Here is a 7,558-nt window from a genome sequence, read left to right as displayed (position 1 = left end):
GTAGGATCTGCTTGCAGTCCAAGGGACTCTCAAGAGTCTTCTCCAACAACAGGGTTCAAAAGCATCTTCAGTGCTCTGCTTTCTTTATCTTCCAACTCTCACATCCATACATGAACACTGGAAAAACAAAAGCTTTGACTAGACAGACTTTGGCAATAAAGTAATGTCTCTGCTTTTAAATATACTGTCTCTGTTGGTCATAACTTTTCTTTCAAGGAGTAAGCGTCTTTCAATTTCATGGCAACAATAACCATCTGCAGTGATTTTGGAGCCCCCCAAAATAAAAGCTGCCAGTTTCCACTGTTTCCCCATCTATTTGCCATGAAGTGATGGGACCAGATGCCATGATCTTCGTTTTCTGAATGTTGAGCTTCAAGCCAACTTTTTCACTCTCTTCTTTCACTTTCATCAAGAAGCTCTCTAGTTCTACTTCTTCATTTTCTGCCATAAAGGTGGTGTCATCTGCATATCTGGGGTTACTGATATTTCTCCTGGCAATCTTGATTCCAACTTGTGTTCATCCAGCTCAGCATTTCTCATGATGTACTCTACATATAAGTTAAATAAGCAGGGTGACAATATACAGCCTTGATGTATTGCTTCCCCTATTTGGAAACAGTCTGTTGTTCCCTATCCAGTTCTAACTGTTGGTCCCTGACCTGTATACAGATTTCTCAAGAGGCACATCAGATGGTATGGTACTCTCATCTCTTTAAGAATTTTCCATGGTGGCTGTTTGCATTACCACCAACAGTGTAAGAGGGTTCATTTTTTTCTGCACCCTCTCCAGCATTTATTGTTTATATACTTTTTGATAGCCATTTTGACTGACATGAAGTGGTACCTCATTGTGGTTTTGATTTGCATTTCTCTGATAGTGAGGGATGTTGAGCACCCTTTCATGTGTTAGTTAGCCATCTGTATGTCTTTGGAGAAGTGTCTGTTTAGGTCTTAATTCTTATAGAAACACAAAAGACCCTGAGCAGCCAAAGCAGTCTTGAGAAAGAAGAATGAAGCTTAAAGAATAAAGTATGGTACTGGCACAAAACCAGATATATCGACCAATTGAACAGATAGAAAGCCCAGAAATAAACCCATGCACCTATGGATACATTATTTTTGAAAAGGAGGCAAGAATATAGAAGGGGTCAAAGATAGCCTCTTCAATAAATGGTGCTTGGAAAACTAGACAGTTACATGTAAAAGAATGAAATTAGAACACTTTCTAACACCATACCCAAAGATAATCTCAAAATGGATTAAAGACCAGAATGTAGGACCAGAAACTATAAAACTCTTAGAGGAAAACATAGGCAGAACACTTAATGACATAAGCTCATCAGTTCAGTTCAGCTCAGTTCAGTTCAGTCGCTCAGTCGTGTCCAACTTTTGCTACCCCATGAATTGCAGCACGCCAGGCCTCCCTGTCCATCATCATCTCTCGGAGTTCACGCAGATGTCCATCGAGTCCATGATGCCATCCAGCCATCTCATCCTGGGTCATCCCCTTCTCCTCCTGCCCCCAATCCCTCCCAGCATGAGTCTTTTCCAATGAGTCAAGTCTTTGCATGAGGTGTCCAAAGTACTGGAGCTTCAGCTTTAGCATCATTTCTTGCAAAGGAATCCCAGGGCTGATCTCCTTCAGAATGAACTGGTTGGATCTCCTTGCATTCCAAGGGACCCTCAAGAGTCTTCTCCAACACCACAGTTCAAACGCAATAATTCTTCAGCACTCAGCCTTCTTCACAGTCCAGCTCTCACATCCATACATGACCACAGGAAAAACCATAGCCTTGATTAGACGGACCTTAGTCAGCAAAGTAATGTCTCTGCTTTTGAATGTACTATGTAGGTTGGTCATAACTTTTCTTCCAAGGAGTAAGTGTCTTTTAATTTCATGGCTACAGTCACCATCTTCAGTGATTTTGGAGCCCCCCAAAATAAAGTCTGACACTGTTTCCACTGTTTCCCCATCTATTTCCCATGAAGTGATGGGACCAGATGCCATGGTCTTCGTTTTCTGAATGCTGAGCTTTAAGCCAACTTTTTCACTCTCCTCTTTCACTTTCATCAAGAGGCTTTTTAGTTCTTCTTCACATTCTGCCATAAGGGTGGTGTCATCTGCATATCTGAGGTTATTGATATTTCTCCTGGCAATCTTGATTCCAGCTTGTGTTTCTTCCAGCCCAGCGTTTGTCATGATGTACTCTGCATATAAGTTAAATAAGCAGGGTAACAATATACAGCCTTGACATGCTCCTTTTCCTATTTGGAACCAGTCTGTTGTTCCATGTCCAGTTCTAACTGTTGCTTCCTGATCTGCATACAGATTTCCCAAGAGGCAGGTTAGGTGGTCTGGAATTCCCATCTCTTTCAAAATTTTCCAAAGTTTATTGGGATCCACACAATCAAAGGCCTGGGCATAGTCAATAAAGCAGAAATAGATGTTTTTCTGAAACTCTCTTGCTTTTTTAATGATCCAGCAGATGTTGGCAATTTGATCTCTGGTTCCTCTGCCTTTTCTAAAACCAGCTTGAACATCAGGGAGTTCACGGTTCACGTATTGCTGAAGCTTGGCTTGGAGAATTTTGTGCATTACTTTACTAGCATGTGAGATGAGTGCAATTGTGTGGTAGTTTAAGCATTCTTTGACATTGCCTTTATTTGGGATTTGAATGAAAACTGACCTTTTCCAGTCCTGTGGCCACTGTTGAATTTTCCAAATTTGCTGGCATATTGAGTGTAGCACTTTCACAGCATCATGTTTCAGGATTTGAAACAGCTCAACTGGAATTCCATCACCTCCACTAGCCTTGTTCCTAGTGATACTTTGTAAGGCCGACTTGACTTCACATTTCAAGATATCTGGCTCTAGTTTAGTGATCACATCATCATGATTATCTGGGTCATGAAGATCTTTTTTGTATAGTTCTTTTGTGTATTCTTGCCACCTCTTCTTAATATCTTCTGCTTCTGTTAGGTCCATACCATTTCTGTCCTTTATTGAACCCATATTTGCATGAAATGTTCCCTTGGTATCTCTAATTTTCTTGAAGAGATCTCTAGTCTTTTCCATTCTGTTGTTTTCCTCCATTTCTTTGCACTGATCGCTGAAGAAGGCTTTCTTATCTCTTCTTGCTATTCTTTGGAACTCTGCATTCAGATGCTTATATCTTTCCTTATCTCCTTTGCTTTTCACTGCTTCTTCTTTTCACAGCTATTTGTAAGGCCTCCCATGACAGCCACTTTGCTTTTTTGCATTTCTTTTCCATGGGGATGGTCTTGATCTTTGTCTCCTGTACAATGTCATGAACCTCATTCCATAGTTCATCAGGCACTCTATCTACAAAACTCAATACCAGAAAAACGAACAACCCAAACAAAATGGCCAGTTTTTCAGTTGGGTCATTTATTTTTCTCATATTGCTCTGCATGAGCTGCTTGTATATTTTTGAGATTAATTCTTTGTCACTTGCTTCGTTTGCTATTATTTTCTCCTATTCTGAAGCCTGTCTTTTCACCTTGTTTACAGTTTCCTTCGTTGTGCAAAATCTTCTAAGTTTAATTACATCCCATTTGCTTATTTTTGCTTTTATTTCCATTACTCTGGGAGGTAGGTCATAGAGGATCTTGCTGTGATTTGTGTCAGAGAATGTTTTGCCTATGTTTTCCTCTAGGAGTTTTACAGTTTCTGGTCTTACATTTAGATCTTTAATCCATTTTGAGTTTATTTCTGTGTATGGTGTTAGGAAGCAACAGAACTGGACATGGAACAACAGACTGGCTCCAAGTAGGAAAAAGAGTACGTCAAGGCTGTATATTGTCACCCTGCTTATTTAACTTATATGTAGAGTACATCATGACAAACGCTGGGCTGGAAGATGCACAAGCTGGAATCAAGACTGCCAGGAGAAATATCAGTAACCTCAGATATGCAGATGACACCACCCTTATGGCAGAAAGTGAAGAGGAACTAAAAAGCCTCTTGATGAAAGTGAAAGTGGAGAATTAAAAAGTGGCTAAAAGCTCAACATTCAGAAAATGAAAATCATGGCATCTGGTCCCATCACTTCATGGGAAATAGATGGGGAAACAGTGGAAACAGTGTCAGACTTTATTTTTTGGGGCTCCAAAATTAGTATAAATGGTGACTGAAGCCATGAAATTAAAAGACGTTTACTCCTTGGAAGACAAGGTTTGATCAACCTAGATAGCATATTCAAAAGCAGAGACATTACTTTGCCAACAAAGGTCTGTCTAGTCAAGGCTATGGTTTTTCCTGTGGTCATGTATGGATGTGAGAGTTGGACTGTGAAGAAAGCTGAGCACTGAAGAATTGATGCTTTTGAATGGTGGTATTGGAGAAGACTCTTGAGAGTCCCTTGGACTGCAAGGAGATCCAACCATTCCATTCTGAAGGAGATCAGCCCTGGGATATCTTTGGAGGGAATGATGATAACGCTGAAACTCCAGTACTTTGGCCACCTCATGTGAAGGGTTGACTCATTGAAAGAAACTCTGATGCTGGGAGGGATTGGGGGCAGGAGCAGAAGGGGATGGCAGAGGATGAGATGGCTGGACTGCATCACTGACTCGATGGACGTGAGTCTGAGTGAACTCCGAGAGTTGATGATAGACAGGAAGGCCTGGCGTGCTGTGATTCATGGGGTTGCAAAGAGTCAGACACGACTGAGCGACTGAACTGAACTGAAATGATGGTATTAGAAAGTGTTCTAGTTTCATTCTTTTGCAGTTGATTGGCCAGTTTTCCCAGCACCACTTGTTAGAGATTTCTTTACTCCATTGTATATTCTTACCATCACAATGTTTTAAAACAATTTTCCTTCAATTAAAACGAATATATTAAAAAATAGAGTGTAAGTTGCTGAATAGTAGAATGTAGTTATATTGAATAAAATTTTAAAGAATATTAAAACAGCAATGCTTGCATGATAAGTAAACAAATACTGAGACATGAAATATAAAATATATATGTATATATTTAAAATATTTATTTTCTGTTTCTAGAAACAATACAAATTATCACAATGTAAAGTATGCACTGTTTCTTATATGAGGTTTTAAAGGGAGGTGCTTTGGGTTCTCCTGTGTGATCAAATTCCACCAGTCTATTTTACAGATATGCAAGACTAATTAGACTCACTGTAATTTTTAATTTTGAAATGATTGCTTATGTTTGCCTTCAACACTATGGATACATTAAAATAGCCTTTTCCACATTCTGCTTTATTACAAGGTGTGTTCTGATACTGTACTTTATGTTAGTCTTCTTTTTTAAGTAAAATAAATTCAGCACATTTTCTATATTTTCTATGATGTTTTGTCTTCTGTTTTCAAATAATTGAATGTTGTTGAGAACTAAAAATGCATGTTTTACCAGAAACTATAGGAAAAGCTTGGAAATAATTCAGATGGAAGCATAGAGAACAGATAAAAACATCTTGCAAAGTTTTCACATGCATTTGTTGTGCTGGCTCAGTCACTCAGTCATGTTCAACACTTTGTGACCCCATGGACTGCAGCCTGCCAGGCTCCTGTGTCCTAAAATGGGTTGCTTTGCCCTCCTCAGGGGATCTTCCCAATCCAGGGATCAAACCCAAATCTTCTCTGCAATCGTAGGCAGATTCTTTACCATTTGATTCACCAGGGAAGCCGATGGTAAATATCTTAGGGGCCAAGATCAAAAACAGGATTCTGTGGCAGGTGTATTCACAAATTTTTCAATTTCTCTTAGTTGTTTTAATATAATTTATTGTGACATATTCTAATTAATATTAAAATAAAATTCACTCACATTTTTTTTAACATTATATTTGTTAGAGAGACTGAATTTACATCTTCCAATAAACCCATTATTCATAAAACAAAAACTTTGAAACACAGGAATGAAGTTAGAGAAAGTTATTTAATTCATAAACAAGATTGATTAGGGTTTTCAAATTCTACTATTGTTTATCAATGCGTTAAATAATGAAGATCTATCCATCAAGAAACTGGTAATATGCATATGTATGCCAGCTTTGCTTCTATAAGTTAATGTAAGATCCATTTCAATTCTGCTAGCCAGGTGAGTAGAAGTGGTATAGCTAAATTTTGAAGCATTAAGTGTTGTTGTTGTTGTTGTTTTATACTATTAAGAATAGGAATTTAGACAAAAAGGGAAACTAATTAAATTTAGATTAGCTAAGAATGGTTTCTTCACGTTTTGTAACTGAAGGAAGGGTGAAATATGATCGCATAAGGAGAACATTTTAGATTTGAGTTCTTTGAGCTTTTTCTTGGGCAAGTCATCCAGTTCCATGTCAAACGTGAAGGGTGCTTCAGTGATAGGCTCATCACTCAGGTTCTAGTACTGCTCCAGGTACAGGTGGGCCAGAGCCTGCTCCACTTCAATCTTCTTGTGAGGGTTGAATGTGAACATTTTGTCCAGCAAATCCAGAGCTTTGGAGTCAGCATTTGGGAACAGCATGTTCCATGGAACCTTTTTTTGTGTGTGGGAGAGTTGACAGTTTCTAGCTTTTAATTTTTTTTTTTTAATATATAATTCAGGTCTTTCTGAGATGAGGATCCAAGAACACTCAGAATGTGTTTCAGCTGGTTGAGGTAATGCTTCCTGGGGAAGATGGGCCTGTTGGAGAGTATCTCTGCCAGGATGCATCCCACAGACCAGATGTAGATGGACTTGGTGTAGTCCTTGAAATTCAACATGATTTCTGGAGTCTGGTACCAGCGAGTGGTCATATTCTCTGTCAGGAATCCTATGTGGTCAGTTCAGTTCAGTCACTCAGTAGTGTCTGACTCTTTACAAACTCGTGAACTACAGCATGCCAGGCTTTCTTGCTCATCATCAACTCCTGGAGCCTGCTCAAGCTCATGTCCATTGAGTCGGTGATGCCATCCAACCATCTCATCCTCTGTCATCCCCTTCTCCTCTTGCCTTCAATCTTGCCCAGCATCTGGGTCTTTCCAGTGAGTCAGTTCTTCACATAAAGTGGCCAAAGGTTCTGGAGTTCCAGCTTCAACATCAGTCCTTCCAATGAATATTCAGGACTGATTTCCTTTAGGATTAACTGGCTGGATCTCCTCGCAGTCCAAGGGACACTCAAGAGTCTTCTCCAATAAAAGCTTTCAAAATATATCTTCCCTTTAAAAAAATGATCCAAAGATTACATAGCTGTGGGTACCAGTATCCTAGTATAGATAGGGAGTAGGACTATCAAGAATAGATGAGGAATTGTTTTAAGGAATGGAAATAAAGACATTTTGATGATAAGGCATGTATTATCAGTGAACTTTAAAGGCAGCTGAGAGGTTCAGACATGAAATTATAGGTAACAAGAGATTAATATAGATTCCTGATTATAGCTGGGGAATGAAGAAAATATACATTTAAGAATATGATTAGAAGTGGTATTTGAGGGAAGATTTGGTGAGTGAAATGTCAAGAGCCAGGAATATCTAAGAAGAATTATTTCAGTAAAGCCAAATCCCCAGTATTTGGCTATTGTGACTTTACAGCAAACTAGGACAGCTGCAT

The 7,558-nt window shown here is 39.0% G+C and overlaps 1 pseudogene; it reads right to left on the bottom strand.

Moving 5' to 3' along the window:
• LOC102173203 lies at positions 6,155 to 6,783 on the bottom strand (annotated as a pseudogene).

This window comes from Capra hircus, chromosome 12, assembly GCF_001704415.2.
Source record: "Capra hircus breed San Clemente chromosome 12, ASM170441v1, whole genome shotgun sequence".
Lineage (NCBI taxonomy): Eukaryota > Metazoa > Chordata > Mammalia > Artiodactyla > Bovidae > Capra > Capra hircus.
Note: the sequence above shows the minus strand (reverse complement) of the source record. Positions and strands in the feature narration are given on the sequence as shown.